The 19,944-nt window shown below is 42.1% G+C and overlaps 1 protein-coding gene across 1 annotated transcript in view; it reads right to left on the bottom strand.

Annotated features, from left to right (window-relative positions):
* zfhx3b (zinc finger homeobox 3b) overlaps window positions 1–17,748 on the bottom strand; it is a 135,871-nt gene extending 118,123 nt beyond the window's left edge. Inside the window, exon 1 of the mRNA XM_085377020.1 lies at window positions 17,376–17,748. The gene's annotated coding sequence lies outside the window, so the exon portion shown is untranslated. The remainder of the gene's footprint in view (window positions 1–17,375) is intronic.
* Window positions 17,749–19,944: the final 2,196 nt, after the last annotated feature.

Raw genomic sequence — 19,944 nt, 5'->3', positions numbered from 1 at the left:
GCTCATCTGCCCACCGGCCTGCCTTTATGTCTCCAAGTCAGCCCTGTAATTTGCTTGGAGCGGAGATAAATCTTATCTCGGAGACCTGATTAAGTTTTTAATTTACACTCCAATCAATAGCCCAGGTCTATTGGCAATGTGTCTAAAACTCTATTTACCAAAGGATTCCCTGCTATCAATTGATCAAGGACCCGGCAGCCATAAATTATGGGAACATGTGTGCGTGACAGAGGGGGAGACAGAGAGTAAGGGTGCCAAAATAGCCTGTGAGTGAGAAATTTAAAGAGCTAGGTCATATTTGACCAATTGTAGGACAGGATAAAGATAGGAGCTATAACCTCACCTGAGAACCAATCAAACTCACTTAGAACTCAGCTTAATATGCTTTGACAACATTGGGCTTAATGTGCTGAGGAGTGGATTGTAAATGAGTAGCAAAGCTAAAGCGAAATGCCCAGTTCACCTACTCTCACACGACCTTCCAAAAAGCGGCACCCAGAGTGATCATATCAAAGGCCTGAAAAAGTAAGACCTCCCACTTCCGACCCTTTCTGCATGAGTGCCGTTATCTGTTTACAGTGCCTCTTTTCCCAAAGGAACTTTAAAAAGGAATCTGCTGGAGACTGGGTTCCCCACACAGAATTCCTACATGCTTTTTCTATGCTAAGCATCCTGTCTGGGAAAACTGAGGGAAGAATTTTACAGGCACCCATTTATACTCCTAAGACATCCGGAAACAACTATTTTCTGTTCTTTATTTTTGGGTACTGGGATATTTGTTGAGGACTTTAAGGATGGAAAGATTTGTCATGCTGAAGCGATGAATAATCAGAAGTGTAAACATCCAGTTAATCATAACTCTCCTCACTTGATTTTTGATGCATGTTTTGTAAGAAGGCAATGGTAGTACCATTCTGGCTCAGAGCTAAAGGGCACAGATACAGTTCAGACTCCTCTCTGCTGTTCCCATGCAGAGGAAGTGAAGGGGAGGGAAAGGAGGGCAGCGTTATCACCGTGGAGAAAGTGTCGTCATGGCGGTTCTGCTCTGACCCTGCTGACTTGCCGATTCCTTAACATGAGATCATTTTGGACAGCTGACCTCAATATTACTGTGCTCTGATGAAACAGATCCAGTGGAGCGCCTTATTCTGCTCACCCTGCCTACAAAACATAAGTGGGACACAGTTCATTTTCAGTTTTATTGCTGCGCCACAATTAACTGAAATTACCGGAATTAACATAAGCAGAGCGAACGGGCCATTTTCCTCCCTCCTTATCATTTTCAGTGAGACATAAAATAAACACAAGTAGGCAAACTGGGCTTCCCACAATAAGACTTTCTTAAAAACTCTCTGGCTTCATTTTCTATCTGGCTCAAGTTTCACACTCTCACACTCCTGATATTTGACAAAGCAGAGTTATTGTTAAAAAAAATAAATAAAAAATGAGCGCGAAACCATTCTCCAGGTTTGTCAACAGGTTGGCCAATGGGGCGCCACATGTTTTTTGTGTTTTTAAAATGACAACATACAATAATAAGGCAGAAAAATATTGTTGTAACAAATGTTTGGGCGGATGTTCTGTACTACTTTGTCATTAGCGGAGAAGCTGTCTGGTAAAATCAGGCATAAACATGTGTCAGAATTACTTGTAATTATAGTTGAAAAACTTCCGCATGGGAGCATGAATCACCTCTGCAGCTGGCTTTCATGGAAGAAAAGAACACAGTACCCTGCTATCCTCACCTTCACAACTGCAGCGGGGGGAGGGGAGCAGAACATGGGAGACATGCAGACTAAAGAAGACAGAGGGGCTCATACCAAGTCAGAGAGCCCAGTTTGCTGGTCTTCTGCTGGATTATCTAAAGAGCCACCGACGGATATGTGTAATCAGCCCCATCCCCATGTTTTTCTCTCTCACTCTCTGCCTCTCTGGCTAATGTCTCCGCCTGATTCGATTGAGGCAATTAGGCAGTAATCTATAGAGCTAGGGAGTGATGGAAACATTTCCCACTGTCCTCCTCATGTTTCTCCGAGCTGCTATAATTAGCTAACTTTGTTTCTCATTAAACATCAGAGCAGTATTTACATACCCAGATCCAATTTGGCTCTGTGGAGCCCATTCCTTTTAAACCGTCTTGAAATCCTGAAACATGCCCGTAAACAAAGGAATAAGGGAGCTGCAATCCTACAATTAGTTCAGTCAAACATTTATATATTCGATGGGTAGAATGCAATATAGATATAAATGAACAGGTTACAAAAACAATTAAAAATAAAACATGTACGTACAAAACAAAGTGGATGATCATTCAAAAGAAGGGTGTTGGTTCTGATAAAGGAGGGAAGGAAGGCCCAGTTGATCTGAAGTTCTGATATTATAAATGGATGACACACTTCCATCTTTGGTTTCAGTGAGCCATCACAACTGGAATAGCGGGCTCACATGTGTTTCCTTGAGGCTTATAATCATTTTAAATATTTTTGCAGGAACTGAAACAGTGAAGAGCAAGACTGCAAACTTAATTTGAACCAAAGTTTAACATTCTGGAGCTCTGATTTGATCATCATAATTATGTCAGGTATTTGATAGAAAACAAAAAGTGAGTCCTCTCATTTGCACTTCGGTTGGTTTACACACTCATGTGGATACATTTCCCCCCTTATTTATGAAAGTGATGGCTGAAAATCTGCACTGACATTCAATGCCAAAGGAAATGCAGGAAAACATCAAAACCTCCATTCCTGCTGAATTGCTCAATAATGTGTTTAAGTGCACTACAAGCACCACATTGAGCTAAAGTACAGAGCTCACAGGAGGCGTGAAAGAATGCCAAAAGAGTGGACTCTCTTTTAAAACTATGCAGGCCTTCAGCAGCTTTAGACGCCACCCAGAGTTGTACAACAATCGCAAACTTTTCAGTTGATATGCAAAGCAGCATGGACAATTTCATGTCCCCATGGTAACAGTACCCCTGTTTTGCAAAAATGTAATGATTAATCATGCTTTTGATAACAAAGGACAAAAACATTGATGCAGCTTGAACATGTGTCAACGTATGTGTGTTTTCAAGTGTTTTTTCGGTCTCTTCTGGATCAGCTCAGTACAAAGCTTACACTATTTCTGTACTTCTTTTACTTGTTAAGTTGATTTTCTCTATTCAATTGGAAAAAATTTGTAGCTGCTTTTCAGTTTCAGACAACAATCACACTGAACTCACTGACAGACAATTAAAACCTCTCATTTGGTATAGACTTCTGCAAATGCAATATTTATTTACTACTACTGCTGCGGCTTTTTTTTTTTAACCCAAAATAAAAACAGCCACAACTAAAAGTCCACTGTAGTCATACTCATCAATAAACTGACACTGAGAAACTTGAGCATCACCTAAAATCAGTAAGTGTGCACTAAAGCTAACAAGCAGCTTAATGGCTAAAGTTTAATTCAAGTATAAAATATTTCTTTTGGCTTTTTTTTTAGCATTACGGCCTTAACACTACAGTGTGTGTGATGTACACATGCATTTTCTGACTAGAATCTGGCACAAACAAGTCACATCGACCGAATTCTGACAGGTCTGACGATCTGAAAGCTTTAACAGGTAAATGTTTGAATGTGAATGAAGCACACAGAAATCCAATCTACTGCTCTGCCTGTCTATTGTACGGTGTAGCTTGAATACATATGCAGGAGTACAGCCGGGGCTGAAGAAAAGGGTAATTCAATCAGCAACATTCCTGCATGACACAGATTCACTTTGTCAGTTGAGCTTTACCAGTAATTCATCTTTCTGAAAACAGACACTATCTCAACAATAATTTCTTTCAACTCTGATACCTGGCAAAGAGGTGCCTGAAAATTTAATAACAGGTTTTTATTGGCTAACACCACAATCCTTTCAGATCTCACCCTATCAAGAGTAAGTTTCCATTTCCTGATGTCTCCGAGAGAGCAAAATCGACCCGTGGAGAATGTGTAGTGAGACGCAAATGGTAATTCCTGCCATTGTGGCTCAACTCACAAGTGACCATACTTTTAAACAAACCATATGAACACACAAATGTGCACTGACTAGTAGTGGAATGCGTAAGTAAACAGTGCGAGGGGTAGGGCTGTATGTAGAAGACCAGATGGGCTGACAGGGGGACTTGTCCTGGGAAAGGGCTTTCCCAAACCCATACACCCCCCACAGTTCCCCTCTGGCCCTGTGTGAGGACTGCATGTAGCCTGGTCTGAGCAGCAGAGGGTTAACCGCACTGCCCAGTCACAGGCGTGAAGTGAAACAATGAAATAATGGCAGTGAGTGAACGCTCAAAGGCAGGGGGCACAGTGGGTGTGGGAGGGCAGGGGCTCGCCATTGGCTCCTGCAGATGTTGCCGGGCTTCAGCGGGTCACACAATCACACGTATTAGCATTCCTGATAGAGGGAGCCCGGATTAGGGAGCTGAATGCCTTTCTCAACTCAGTCAGAGTTTGAACACAGCAGAAAAGCAGCGCGGAGAGAGAGAAATCCCAGAAATGCGGTGATGAAAGGTGGAGACAAGAGCATAGGGGAAGAAAAGCACTCTCAGACAGTGTCGAGGAAGGCCCGCTCACAGAAAGAGCAGGCACAATGTTGCTGGCAGGAGAGAATTGCAAAGAAAGGCAGTTGCAGGAAGAGGAAGATTGACAGACAAATTGTGCCAAATTGACTAAAACAGCTAATGAAACAGTTTAACAAACAGACAATAAAGAGAAATCAAGCATGTGATAATTTAATGGTTTTGTGAGGGTGGAAGAGGGAGTGTATATATGAAACGAAGATTTCTATTTGTGACTGAATGAGTGAATGAGCATAGACAAACGGCTTTCTTTCTTCTTTGTATGTCTGAGAGAGCGAGTGAGAGTGAGAGAGAGCAGAAACAAAAGCTTTTCAGAGTGTATGTGTGCTGTCCTGTCCCTCTTTCCCAGGACAGAGGTCTGGAGAGGCCTCATATTTCTGGCTGCTGTCAGGTCAGGGTGAGAGGCAGAGACAGCAAGGGGCAGCTGTTTTCTATGAGGTAGTCCGGCTTCCTCACACATGGCCTTTGATCCATTTTGACTTCCTTCACCAACCAAGCTGCCCCCCCCCCCCCCCCCCCAAAGTATTTATCATTACATATATGTGTGTGAGGGTAAGTGTATGTCAGCAAATGAAAGTGGGAGTTGCTATAAGTGTAGTAAGGGGTGCAGGTGGTGGCAAACTGTGGAACAAACAGTGAAACTTGGGTAGTAAAATGAAGTGAGACACAGCTCTAAACCAGGTCTTTTACTCTCTTCCTCTCTCTTTGTTTTAGCACAAAACATTTTCACAAGAATGCAGCAAGGCCAGTCTGATGTAGCTGCATGCTGTATGGAGAAAAGTGAGTAAGATATTCTAATGCACACATTTTTATTTCAAAAGAAACAATAACCCATATCATATTCTGAAACAAATAAAAGTATCATGACTGCAGAAAATCCAGGTGTCTGGACCTACAAAACAGGGGAAATAAAGCCTGTCTTTTCAAAACTTAAATCACACGAGCACATGATGATCCCGTGAAGTCACAAACACCAAGTGATCCTAAAGTGTGTCCTCACACACACACAACACTTTTATGAATTGGCGAGAATTAGCTCAAGTCTAGCATTTTTTTCTTTAATTGTGAATTACACAGCATTTACCTTTAAATTCAAGGACTTGTTGTACTCTCATTACTACAAATAGCAACAAATGACTCAGAAGTCTGTTTTATTCACGTTTGAAACTTGAGTTGTATACAGTAATACAAACAGGGCTACCCTTGATTATTCTTTGGAGCATTGTGATTTTATTAGCAAGCACATCTTTGCACAGGTGCCTAGGAGGAGACTCCGTATTTGGAAAATCTGTAGTGCATCCTGCTGCTCTAAAGTCCCTGACAACAAAGAAAAAAAAAGAAGAGAAAAAAAAGCAGCAGTGACAGTGAAACCACACAAAAAACCTTCATATTTGGCAGTTAAGGGAGGTGTACCTTTGTCCCCAACCAATGACTATCAGTGGCTCTACAAGTTAATATTTGCTTCTGCCTGCTCATAAATTTGCATTTCATTAAAACCTGACCTAAATGCATTTTTATCACGCAACGTAATTAGCTGAGCATTAGTTGTAGGAGAGCGAGAGTTTTATGTGGTTGAATCCTTTCTGAATGGGTGGTGGCTAAACAAAAGCTATGGGAGGGATGGCTACAGAGTAAAGAAGAGCTGGGCCACCAGATGAAAGAGGAAATAAACAGGGCCAGAGTGCTGCCTCTTTAATCTGCTACATTAACTCCAGCACCACAAGGGGAGGAGCCAGCAAGCAGGCAAACGGCGCAGGCACACAAAAGGGGAGTGTCAATGAGGGGGTAATAAGGAAAGACAATGAGTAAACAAGCAGGGGAAGTCCAGGCTTGGCGTGCTAGAAACTCCCTGCTTCTCACTGCCAGGCACACACAAAGGCCCTGCTGTAATTAGCTACCCCAATAGGTTGTTTAGCATTTGCATATAAATGCCCTCACAGGCAAACGCTAAACACGCTGACACAAGCCATGCCCAAAACAGACGTTCGCCACACCTCTACCCTCCAGGAGGTCTCAGGGGTCCACTTATGTTGGGGTACCCCTCCCTCCACCCCGTGCTTGTACCCACTACAGGCAAGCTGGCATCCATTACAAAAAAGGCGGACGGCTCACCATAGTGCGGGTACTCAGTTCTTGTTTCTGGCGAGATTGTGAAACACTGAAGCCAGGCTTCCTGTTGAAGGCCCCACATACCCATCTGTCATGTGAAAGTACATTTTACCCTGACCACAGGGCTCAACGAGACACAGAGTGCAGGTGTCAGTCTGCTGTTTTGTTATAACAAGGCAGGAAAGAACTCATATATATTCCATGTACAATTAAACAGCCATGAACATCTGCACATATGATTGCGCAGTTGTTAAAAAAAAACAAAACCCATAGGAAACAAGTGTTTGGTCTTGATCAGGGTCAAAACTTACAGCCTTGTTTAATGTTCCTGGTCTAGTAGAGAAAAAAAGGTAGATGTAGCAGGAGAGATCAAGCTGACCGATCAAAGACAGAGCCTGAAAACATTAAAAAAAACTTTTCACGCATTTATGTTCCATGATTATGTTTCATGCAAAATGTTTTAACAGGACATGTGCTTCAGTTATACACTTCCTCTTCTGTCTGCTGTTGTTCTGACAATGGCAACTTGTGAAAAATGTCAAAAAAAAAAAAATATGAAAAACTACAGAAAGGAAGGAAGTGATGAGACTGGTGTCTGCCCTCCCCCTGCCCTGACCACCGCCTCTCTCTCTTCTCTCTTTCCTCCAAACCCATATTCTCTCCAGTGTAAACAAAAGCTGTGTCATCTACACACTTGTCCTGCTCCTGGTGCTGCTGGGAGGGAAAGAGTTCATCCACACAGCTCCTACGCCATACAAGGGCTACTTCCTGTGTTAATCCTCAGCACAGAGAGCGGTTTTACCAGTCTACTCTGCTTGTTTGCAAGAGTTTTTCTGCGCATTGCTTGTGGCACAGGAAGACCACAGAAAGAAAAGCTATCCGCTAGCATTAAACACTTGGTTCTCACCTACCATGTGGCCTGTTGTTCCCCATCAGGGCATGATCCGACATGAGGAAACACCTGGCTCTAACAAAAGCAGGCAGTAAGAGGAGCCTTTTTTACAGCCTTCCTCGTCCTCGTACAGATACCTCGTCTGATTTGCAGGGACAGCGCTGGATTTACATAAGACATACAGCCCAAATTACACAAATGAAGCCTTTTTAAAATCTCAGTCAAATTTGCATGATATAGAGTTGTTATAGGGGAAAAGACATTTTAAGGCTCCACAGAGGAAGGAGAAAACATTACATTGAAAGGGAGAAAGTAGAATCTTTATTGTCAAAGAATTGGCACAAGCATGTAAAGAGGAGAAAAACTGTTGTAACAGTCAGTATCCGTTTTGAGTCTAGCTCTTACCTCAGCCTGACTTCCTATATGTGGTCAGGGTGTGTTTTTTTTTACTCTTTTGTACAACAATGCTTGCAACGTGTTGCCACCTGAGTAAAACTGAAAAGTCACAAGTTCAATAAAAGAGGAAAAGAAAACTTTAATTAAAATGAAACCAAAGTCTAACAGACGTGAAGAAGTTATAAAAGGGATGTTTTAACCTAAAGTCATTATTATAAATTGCCATTATGCTGTCTTATTCTTACATTGGTCTCCATATTCAGCAGAAAAACTAATAGCTCCATAAACTAGCCGGGGCCCCCATCTTCATTCATTAAACAGTAGGGAAAATGAATTCCATGGTGACCAGACGAGGCGAATGACGTCACAAAGCCGAGGTCACCGGTCTGTTACGGCCCTATAGCCTTGTCTCAGCCCCATGGGACTTACCCCACCCCCTCCAGCTTAGGCCAGATCTCAGGTCTGTGACACCAAACATCAGAATGAAAGCCAAACAGTCTACCAGATTTACGCATCAAATACATAAACGCCACAGCGCTGTCATAACGAGACCTCAGCTACTGGGTGCAAAACAGCGCTGAGAACATATGTGGAAGTATAAGGTATATACGAGACAACAAATGCCATGAAACTGGATAAATATACATTTATAGTTGCTTAGGGAGGAAACGAGAGTATGCCTTCTCCTCTGCTGGCCACACACACACACACACACACACACACACACACACACACACACACACGCAGAGTTACACTGTACATCTTCAGTTTTCGGTGTTGCTGTGTGGGAGTCTGCACTCTCTAATCAATTTATTATGAGGCACTGAAGTCCTTATGTTTGTTCATTTAACACAGGGAAAATGAGAAACAGCATTTGTTTTTGGTACAGTGAGACCCAGAGTGAAACCCACACGTGTCTTCGGAGGAGGAAAGCAAAGAGAGGAGACGGGAGAGGCAAAGGCACACAAGACAGAGACACCATTCAGAATAACGTAGAGGCTTGCAGTAATATCGTGGTTTTGAAGAACTGCTAGTTTAATTGCAGGTTGGTGTCCCATATAATGTTGCCTGTGTGTGTGACACCTGCCATAAATGGTTTTAACTCGGGACAGTGGCAATTATAATTGAGCCAATCAGAAATCTTTCATAAATCCATGGACATGCTCACTGCAAGAGGTAGATGCTTATTTGACGAGGTGAGACGGCGACAGACGCACATGCAGTATATCTTCTTTTTAATTACAGCGTCTGCCAAGGTGGGACTTTGCTATAAACAATCATCTGTGCATTCGAACACGGTAACACCACATTATAATAATACATTCTCAAATGAAATATGTATATCATGACCTGCATTTGTTTCATTATTACTTGTTTTAGAACTGAAAATATAAAATAATAAAATACAGTGTATAGCTTAAAAACTGAAGGATCCAAGCCTGCTGTCATTTATTCAGCTGGTGCTTTAATTTATTCATTTCATTTGATAATGACTTAGGTGGTGATCAGATTGTATGTATTTAAAAAAAAAAAAAGCACAATTCCATAAAAATCCATCATACTATAAAGCTCCATGCTGCTTTATATTCACTGAAAGCTAATAAAGAAAACATATATATTGATATTGTTTTCAGGAAAGGACCATCACAGCTATTTTCTTTTATATAATCCAACCAATCACAGCACCAACTAAAAAAATGAAAGAATTTCGTTTCTGATTTACGTGCACCTTCCAACAAAAAACACACACAAAGAGCTAAAGTTCTTCTCACTATGCAGTTAAAAAAATATATAGTCATGTAGGAGTAATAAAATGCATCAGCATGTTATGTTAAATGTATTAGTAAAAATATAATACACAGAAGGTATGCATACACGGTACAGTGAACACCGAGGAAAAAAGGAAACTATATGCAGAAGCTGAAAGAAAGCTGACATCTGAAGACTATGGAGGCTACAGCACTTAGAGGCCATTTTATTGCTTTGCTGTGGTCAAGTGAGGTGCACTGAGCTCAATTCCACCACAACAATGGCAAAGAGGGCCGCAGAGACAAAAGAGGGCTATCCCTGCTTCTTAACCCCTTCACTGCTGGCAGATCAGTCGCCTAGGGCACCAAGCAAGCAACACCAGGCCACCTCAGGAGAAACCAGGGGAATGACAAATGGCAAGTTTTGACTCGCATGCTCTCTGTACGACATCTTGTAATGCACACATGCCCACATTTAGTTATTTACACAGACAAAACAACAGATGATGTGCGCAAACTCCTAAATAATCTATCGGCGAACAGATGAAGCCGGCTGCCTTTTATGAACAGGAAGCAGCAGTCTGTAGCTTCATCTCAGCCTTGTCTAATGCTGAAATACACTACAGTCTTTCCATCTCCGCCCCTCCCTCGCCTTCTCTTTCTCTCCATCCCCTCAACGTGCAACATGGTCGGGATACTACACATTTGCAAGTGAATTACACTTTTTGTTGGGATTTGTATGAGAGTGTGTATGTGTGTGTGCGTGTGAGTAAAAATAGGAAAGCGGGTGTGAGAGGGAAAGGGTGCTCCTGCCATCACTCTTTTCTTTTCTTCTCTCTGTAATCCTGAGGAGGATAAGCTGTGAGGTACACAGAGAGGAAGTGCCATAGACCTGCTGGGGTCCAGCACATCCCAGTGGTACATTCCTACCGCCCAGCTATCAGACACTCATAACGCATAGACAGATGCAGACTAATACCTCCTTAGGCAGACATAACTACTGTTTGTCACAGTCTCAGAGCGGAGTAGATGCTATGCAAAAGCACAGAAAGGGAATTAAAATCATTATGACCTAAATCTGAAATCAAAACTAAAGCTACAACCAAGAAGTGAAAAAAGAAAATAGAATATCACTGCATTAAGAAAAAACACTCGAATTGCAGTTTTACCTCACTGTATCAGTGAATCAGTCAGTAAGTAAATACAAAAAAAGTCAAATACAGCTTGTTTATGCACGTGTAGCAGTGTTAACACAGGGCACAGTAGCAGAGGAGAATGACTTGCATGGAGGAACAAATATTAGCATCACTTTCACATAGTATTTGATCTGTTATTTTAAAACACACACACTTTAATTGGTATTAATATAAGCCATGATTTTAGGTCATTAGATGACCCTGGCATAAATTAGCAACAAGAAAAAACGGCGTGCTGATGGCTTCTTTTATATAAAATATTTATTTTATTACTAAATGCTGGCATCTATTCAATAGGTCAATTATATGAATAACATAATAATAATATTATAATAATAAAAAATATATATGTATATTTATTAGACATATATAGACACGCACACACGCACTGAAAGCAGGAGCTATGCAGCTGATGCACTGTCACTTTTCTGAACCTGTCACTCCCTCTCCCTCATGCAACCCACACACACCCACGCACACACGCACGCACGCTTACATTTCGGTTACACAAAGTAGATTTCACAGACACAGATAAACAATACGAGGGCAGTTATCACTCCACAGAGCACAGTAACACAGAGGAAGAGGAAGAGGATGACAAAGAAATAGGGGAGGACAAAAAAGACGGCGTGTGTGTCGTCAGAGTCACAGGCCAGAGGGGCCCATGTATTGTTCCAGGGCTCAGTGTAGAGAGAGAAAGGCAACCTGGGCTGCCTCTGTCTAAGCGTCCTCCATGTTTTATGCATTCTGCCCTTTGTGATGATAAGCACTAGCGTGGAGGGTGGAATGCTGGCCTCCAGGGTCCAAGAGAAGGGTGGGCTCATGGGGGGCTGGGGTGCCGCTCAGTTCAATTTTGCAGCCCTTTGAGTCCTCCCTGTCATCCCTACCCTGCCCGCGTGTAGGCATATGTAGCCTTATGCCGACGCAAAACCGATGTTCCTCCCATCCCTAAATGCAAGAGCTAGCTGCTGCTGCCTCAGATAGGATGCACAGTCAGTCATAGCTACCACACACACATGCACAACACACACTCACCTTTTACGATACTGCCAGTATACTGCCGGGACAGGCATGCATCACACAGCTTTTCCACTCACAGTCGATACAGCAACCCAAAAATAAAACAGTCTTTATCACTGTTACAACACCGCTATCTATCAAGCAGCCTTATTTGCTGCAAAACTGATATTGTACATTTATTACAGAAGCAATACTGAGATTCTAGTCAAGGACGGAGATGCACAAACACATTATAATCCCCTTTTCATGACTTCCACGGCACTAATTTATTGTTAGAATTGAATGAAAATTTGTATAAATTTGTGTCACACATTATTGTACTCTGTTCCATGGCAGACAGTGAATACCCTTCACTAGAGGGGAGAAAGTCAAATTAGACGTCACACTTTGCTCCTAAACATTGGGGGGGGGGGGGGGGGGGTGTTCTTCTCCTTCTCCCCATCTTTCTAATGTCTGTATGATAAGAGAGCGATGTTGCGTTCTCACAACACAGGTCTGCTCTGATTTGAACGCTGGCTTAGATTTTTGGAAACTGTTTAAAATTAATAAAAGCATCGACTACAAAAACAAAAGGGTATCATATAAAGACCTTGATGGGGAACACTCAAAAGATATTAGATTTTCAGAACGGCAGTATGCCCACAAATCTGAACGCTGCTGCGCGCACACACACACACACACACACACACACACACACACACACACACACACACACACACACACACACACACACATGCGCATCTTTCTCAGTCATAAATCTTGTCTACCACAATGATTTAACCAAGATTGTTAACACGATAACATATTGTGAAAGAGTAAACCACAAAAAAAAAAAAAAAACCAACCAATTTCACTTAAAGATAAAAGGATGACACTGAAGATGAAGAAAAGCTCGGAAGAAAAAATGACAGGGAGAGAATTATAAGGAAAAAAGGAATGGCTTTCTGAGGATAAAGAGGAACTCTTTTTGGACACTGGGGGCCACTGGGATTAGGGATCAGGTAGAGAATTCATGCACACACTGTAGGCATGCTTACGCACACACACACACACACACACACACACACACACACACACACACACACACACACAGACACTAGAGTATGACATCCCTTCTATTCTCCCATCCCACTTTCTCACTATCTGTGTTTAACTAAGACACCCTCCTCCTCCCCCTGCCCGCTTCTTTATGATAGCATGACACAAATACTGCAAATACTGGCCTCGGCTGCAGGACAGCTGGAAAAACTGGTCTTTGTTGCATGACCATGCATCAAAATCACACATCAAATTCAAAAGCCATCGTCTGTGATCACTGCCAGTCACATATATTGTACTATCTGACTTACATGCAGACAATACACAGAAAGGAGGAAATAACTGTCTGGTGACTGTTTAATAACCGTCCAATAACAATAATAATAATAATAATATGGAGAATTTTTTTTTTTGCATAAATCAGTATGGATTTTTGTTTTCTATATGTACATACACACACTTTATCTGACACAAGTGAAACTGTGCTGAATGTCTCCTACATGGCCCAAGCCTACTGTTTCACCCAAAGAGGGCTCTCTCCGACAGAGGACATGGCAGCGAGCTCTCCCACGGCACCGGTGCCCAAGCACGGAAAGGTGGGAGTTAAGGAGAGCGAAACGCAAAAACACAGAGAACAGGATGGTAAGTGAAAGAGGGAGGAGAGAGAGAGAGAGTGAGAGAGAGAGGGGAGATGGAGAGGAAGAGAAGGGGTTACGACAGCCAGAGGCGCTGTCTCCCCTTTCTCTGTGCTACCCCCCCAAACCACGGAACAAGTCCATCTGTGATGACTGCAACTCCCCTTTATCTCATTTACAAAACTGGACCTGCTGTTCCCACTCATTCGGTCAAGTGACACCTGAATTCTCTGAATATACCTGTCATCAAATATTGTAATGGAAGATGAGGGGGTGGCTAAGTGCAAACAGTGGACAACCGATTTGTTGCCGTGCAAGATCAATGGCAACTGCACATCTCCACAGCAAATACTGACATCATATCAGAGCTTTACGACACCAAATATTGCCTTCATGTTATGAATAACAATCGCAACACAAAGAACACAGAAATAACCAGGTGTGAGTACACGATAAATCACAACCAGAATCACGCTTCACAACGAAATGCACCACAGTGCTATTGGGGTGGAGAAGAAAATCAAATCCAGTTGATTTCAAAGAAAGAAAAAGAATTTAGATACTTGTCCATCACGTTCACATAACAATCCCACCGTGTGATGTCAAAAAGATAAAATTATAACACTAATAAAATTCTGATAAAAATAATTACAATTAAATTTGGGAAATAAATCCATAAGCTATATTTTTTTTTCTTTTATTGTCAACATAGGGAATATACTACCTTCATATTTTGCTTAGGTGATTTGCCATACCTATTTGTGTTGAAATGTTTTGGATTTGTGGAAATATTAAAAATGAGCTTTTGGCAAAAAACACTCTTCTAAACAAAAATGATAACCTAGTCTTGAGAAAGATATTAACGGAGAGGGAGAAATAACTCTGATCACAAGAAATCAAATCAAAATAAATACGATGGCCTCAAATATTTCTACACAAGCTGTCTGTGGTAAATACATCACTCTGGTAGCACTTTAAACCTGAGCGGAATACTTCCACTATCACAGTCAGAGATGAGCTTGAGATACTACAGTTAGCGACACCAAACACAGCTCCTGACAATTTGTGAAATAGATTACACAAAAATAAAGCCAGTGACATTCCTATACCTTTTCCTAGAACTGTTATAATTAAACATAAATATGACAATGAGGCAAGACAGGAAAATCAGACAGGTGAGATGACAGTAAACATTTCTGCTGTCTTTGTTTTGTAAGGTAAGAGGGAGAGAGAGGGAGGATGTGGAGCGTTAACTGTCAGGCAGGGGAGGAAGGGAGATCACTCATGTTTTGGCACAGCAGCCTACCTGTCCTATATTAACACCTTTAAAATTCGAAGCACATAAAAGTTACTGTTGCAGTCGCAGAAAGACACTGGAATACAAAGTACAGAAGAAGAAAAAAATGACTTAAATGTGAATCAGATTACCGATAAAAATGCAAAGAAAAATAAGAATGCTGGTCTCTCCTCTCTCTGGCAGTGCTAATCTCTTTCTGTCTGCTCCTCTACAGCCTGAAAGGTAGGGATCTGTTTACCTGACCTCTTCCTCTGATTGCTCCTCTATGGCCCATGGCTATCTGACCCCTCTGCACTCCTACCCTCAGCAGCACCCCCACCCCTTTTTTAAGGGGGGGGGGGGGGGGGGGGGCTTTCTCTTGCAACCTCTTGACTACATGAACGTTTAATTGTATTAAACCCGTTACTGATCTATTTTCGTTTCTCCCATCCTAAAATAAGTCTTAATCCTGCAGATGCTGACAACCATACGGGCTTTGTGTGGCTCCCAAAACATGCCAACAACTAGCCTACCATCACCCTGTTCCCCCAGCCAGACCCACTCTCTCCCCATTATCCCTCGGCTGTTTGCGAGGGGGTTTCCTCTCTGTCTTTTTTATCTCTGCTCTCACTCCATGACCCCTGTTCCCCCCGTTTCTTGCTGTCTGACCTACCCCCCCACCCTCACAGACAGACACACACAGCCTCTCACCCCCCTTTCTGCTTCCCCAAACGGTACACATATCCTATCAATGCCTCTGCTCGCTCGGAAAAACCTTTTTCTCTCTTTCTATTCCCGACTCTGTGTCGCGAAATATATCGCAGATTACCTAATCATTCTCGCCGCTTTTTTAAAAAGCCGTATATAGACCAAGTCCTCCTGAAAAGTAGTCGTTATGTTTGAGGATATTTACAGAAATTTTCATCTTTCAATTACAGTCAAGGCAACAGAATTTCCGATTTCTTTATTTTTTCCGATCAGATTCATGTTTTTTGGGAGGGGGAGATTAGTTGGCCTATCAAAGCTATAATCAACTGTATTGGGGGGAAAAGGCCTCTTCAGCTGAGACCATCTCTTTCAAAAGGCGTGTGTTTTCCACTCAACAATGCAGTCTGTTCTATTTTGAAGATATCCAGTTTGACTTTCTTTTCTCTCTCTCTCACTCTTTTTTTTTTTATTCCTACAAGCGATCACTAAATGCATTCAGTGACCTGCAGGTTTAGCCTGGACCACGCTTAAAGTTTCCGGCAGTAACTTTGGAATGATAGTGTCTGCTTAAGGTCAGTCAAATGAGGAAATGTGTTGTTGTCTTTCTGGTCAACGTTTCTCGGGGAAAAGTCTTTTCTTGAAAGTCAAGATACGGTAGCCAAGTAGTTCGAGGCAGAAGACGCAGGCTGTCGCCGTCTTCCCTAAAATGCATGTCTGCTCTGTGCAGCGCTGCTCAGACTCTCAGGCTGTCCGTGTACAAGGTCCTGCTGATCCGCTCCTGTCACGAAGGAGACCCTGGGCTCCGTTTTTCCCTCAACAAACCACATTCACATTGCACACACCGCGCCCGCAAACACAAACCCGCTCATGCACGCACACACACACACACACACACAAACACACACGTCGATCGATTTGCATGTGACTCCGTCAGTGAATGAGCGAGTATCGACTTAAAAACAACGCTTGAAAGAGGCAAACCGCTATGAAAAATAAAAAAGAAAAGATGGACAAAGTGGGGTAAAGGGGGGAAAGTGTAGCTAGAGGAACTAAGGCAGGGCGGAGGGATTGCCCATTTCAGACAGAGACGTGTCGGAGAAGAACAAAAATGTCTTTATCCAGAAGAGGATTTTATAAGCACACGACGTTGGTGAAACCCCGTGGATGTGGCAAGTGTGAAATCTGTCAAAATTTAGAAAGAGAGAGATGTTCCCATCTGCCGGACACACACGGACCCCACTAGCTGGACTTGGAGCTCCTTTTCTGGGCAGCGCTCATGTGGAGCTGCCGCTGCCCTTCGTCCGCCGCTCAGCACAGCCCTCTCTCATTGCGTTTGTGCCTCAAAACACGTTTCTCGACAACCACAAACCCTCTACACCTTTCCCCGATCCCACCGAAAAGCACACATTTGTTTTAAAACCGTGCTTTTTTTATCCCCCCCCTCTCTCCACGATCAACTGCTTGGAGTGGATCGCTGTCTTGCCTATTTCTTATCTTCCATTCATGAGGAGGAGAGGACGGACGCTGATGTAAACACAGGTAACGATACGAATAAAAATCGAGAATAAACCAACTACTTGCATGAAATGAACTTGTGATCGCCAGCCTTTTCTCACAACGTGAGAATAGCCAGGTCCGCTACACGAAAAAACTACGAACAGATAGGAGAGGAGAGATTCAGATAAGTCAGACAGCGAAAAGAATAGGATCGCTGAAACAGAGGAAAAGAGACAAACGCAAAGTTGAAACTTACAATTTCTCGCTGCCGGTTTGTGATCCTCGCTTTTTAATCCAGTATTGAGATGATTTAGCTAAAGATCCCATCAAGGCAGTCCCCTTTTGGTCAGTTTGCGCTTAGGGTGGCAAAAGAAAGATCATTGTTGTTGCGGAGTGTAAAAAACGAAGTAGGTACTATTAGTTGTTAAAGGCAATATAAAAATAATTTGGATGCAAAGCAGGCGATGAGTCTTGTGTTAGAGGGAGCGAGGAAGAGGTGAAAGTGAGATCTGATGATTGAAAAGAAAAAACTCTTTGGATCTTTATTCCTGCTAATTAGTTTCCTGCAAAAAATGGCTGTGATTAATTCAGTGCGCATGTGCTTCATTACACAGGCACGAAGGGAAGGGCTAATTAGCCGCCTTCTGGATCAATAAGATTCAGCAAAGGAGAGAGCTCGGGAGAGAGAGGGAGGGAGGGAGGGAGAAAGAGGAGGGAGGGAGGGATGGATGGATAGATACAAGTAGAAAAAAAGAGGAAAGTAATGATCAGGAATTGAAAATATGGAATTAAGAACAGCGGAAAGTAAGAGTTTGATTAGAGGAAAGGCAGCGAAAGTTAATAGTGGAGCAGGCAGCCGTAGCAGGCAAAGCCCGGTGCCACGGACGCAGCTTTTCTTCCGCTCTTTTTTTTCCTCCACTTTTTGAAAACGTTTTCTTGTCGCGGTTTTTGCTTTTTAAAATGAAAGATATGCACATGTTTCGGTCACTTAAAGCGCATAAGCAGCCCGGCTTTATTTTATTCAGTCTCTTTTGGGTCCATGCGAGCCAATTTGGTCTCGTCAAAGCTGCACGGAGGGTTATGTTTCTTCTTCTTCTTCTTCTTCTTTTTTTTAAGTGAGTTTAGATTGTACGTTTAAAGAAGTTATTGAAAACCAAATCAGACTCTCGGCAGCTGAAATAACCAGAAAAGTTCGCCTGCTAGTCATCGGCACAGTGTACCTGTAACCATTCAGCGACCTGTCGTGTTTGCAAAGAACTACAATAAACATTTGCGGGGGGGATGATTATTTTTTTCAAAGCGATTTCCACATCTATGCAAAAGTGTACTGTAACAGCAGCATGCAGGATGCCAGGGTATAGCTTACTATTGTAACCCGCAAAAAACAAAGGGAAAAAAGAGCATGCTTAGTTCCCTGGATATTAGAACTAACAGGTTATATGTACGTGTACATTTATACATTTTGAAGCATTAAGAGGAAAGCCACTTGCCCAGAGACTGAAGTTGGCATTAAACAGCGGTGTTGCGCGCCTTCAAAAATGTCAAACTTTGATCAACTTCGTGTAGATCGACCCTTGCAAAAACATGGAAGGGAATCCTTTTGAATTCTTGCGTTTATTTCCCAAATAAAAATCAAATCAAATTAAAACAACGGTGACTGGCTCAATGGTGAGACGTATATGAAAGTCTACTGCAACTTTAGAGCAATGAGGTGTTTCTCAACTCGCATAAAAATGTGTGTGCGTATATTTAAGTGAAATAAAGCAAACAAAGCCATGACACCTGACGGAAATGTGAAATTGTCAAATTTGGTTTTATAGAATAAGACAGAGCAAAATGCAAGTTTGACGGAGAAGGTATGAAAAGGACGTGTCGTCCTTACAGTTACAGCCAGTTCCAAATTGCAGACCAAATAAAATTCAGCACAATATCTTATAGCAGTGTTGGAATATAAAATAATTTGTTATTTAAGATATTAGGAGAACCCCATAAAAGGTTTAAATATTTTTTCTTTTTTTCCTGTAAATCTGGCAAACTCGTGAGAGCTGCTTTTATTCGTACAGTATGCAAAGAAAATTCAGCTTCTTAAAAAACTCCAACCAAATAAAGAACTTGTTGAAACCACAACCATATACATGTGTGTTATATCTAATTTAATTTTTAAGGCTATTTATAATGTGCATAAGCCTGAAGTAGCTATTTAAAAAATATACATATATTGTTTCTTACCCAGCACATCAGTGAAAGGCTTGCTGAAACACAGAGGAGTGATGGGGAAACAGGCTATCAAGACATCTATTACTAAACTGATTTTGTTTGTTGGCAGCATCGTGTTCAATAAGTGCACCTTCTCTTAAATAATAATAATAACACTATAAATGTGTGACAAGGTGACAGAGTTGTGTCAGGCGTTTTTTTGTTTGGTCCACTCCGGTCTGTATGCATGGAATTTGCTATGCTGTGATAATTACACTGATATTATGACAGGAAGCCCAGGTGGTCAGTGTCTCATCTCCTCCTGAGGTGTTTCGTGTTCAGGAAATTCTGAAAGCCTTTATGATCGATCCGAACATGAATTTGTTGAGGTTCTGCGTTTGTTTGTCTTAATAATATTTCCGTAAAGCACGTCTCCTCTGTAACTGATGTCCCATCGTTTCCTCCGAATGAAAAGACCGCATTGCAAAAAATCAACCTTTGAGTTTCTCAGTGCTCTTTGTTATGATAATTTTATTGTTGATTCTCCGAGGAAATGGACAATCCCTCACTCTTAGTGTGCACACTTTCTGTGCAAACACTTCCATATAGAGTCCCTGGTCCACTGAATA

This window comes from Diplotaxodon limnothrissa, linkage group LG1, assembly GCF_057381915.1.
Source record: "Diplotaxodon limnothrissa isolate DT_005_m linkage group LG1, D_limnothrissa_male_GT1.1, whole genome shotgun sequence".
In the NCBI taxonomy this organism is placed as follows: domain Eukaryota; kingdom Metazoa; phylum Chordata; class Actinopteri; order Cichliformes; family Cichlidae; genus Diplotaxodon; species Diplotaxodon limnothrissa.
The sequence above is the reverse complement of the archived record's forward strand: the minus strand, read 5'-3'. Positions and strand labels throughout refer to the sequence as shown.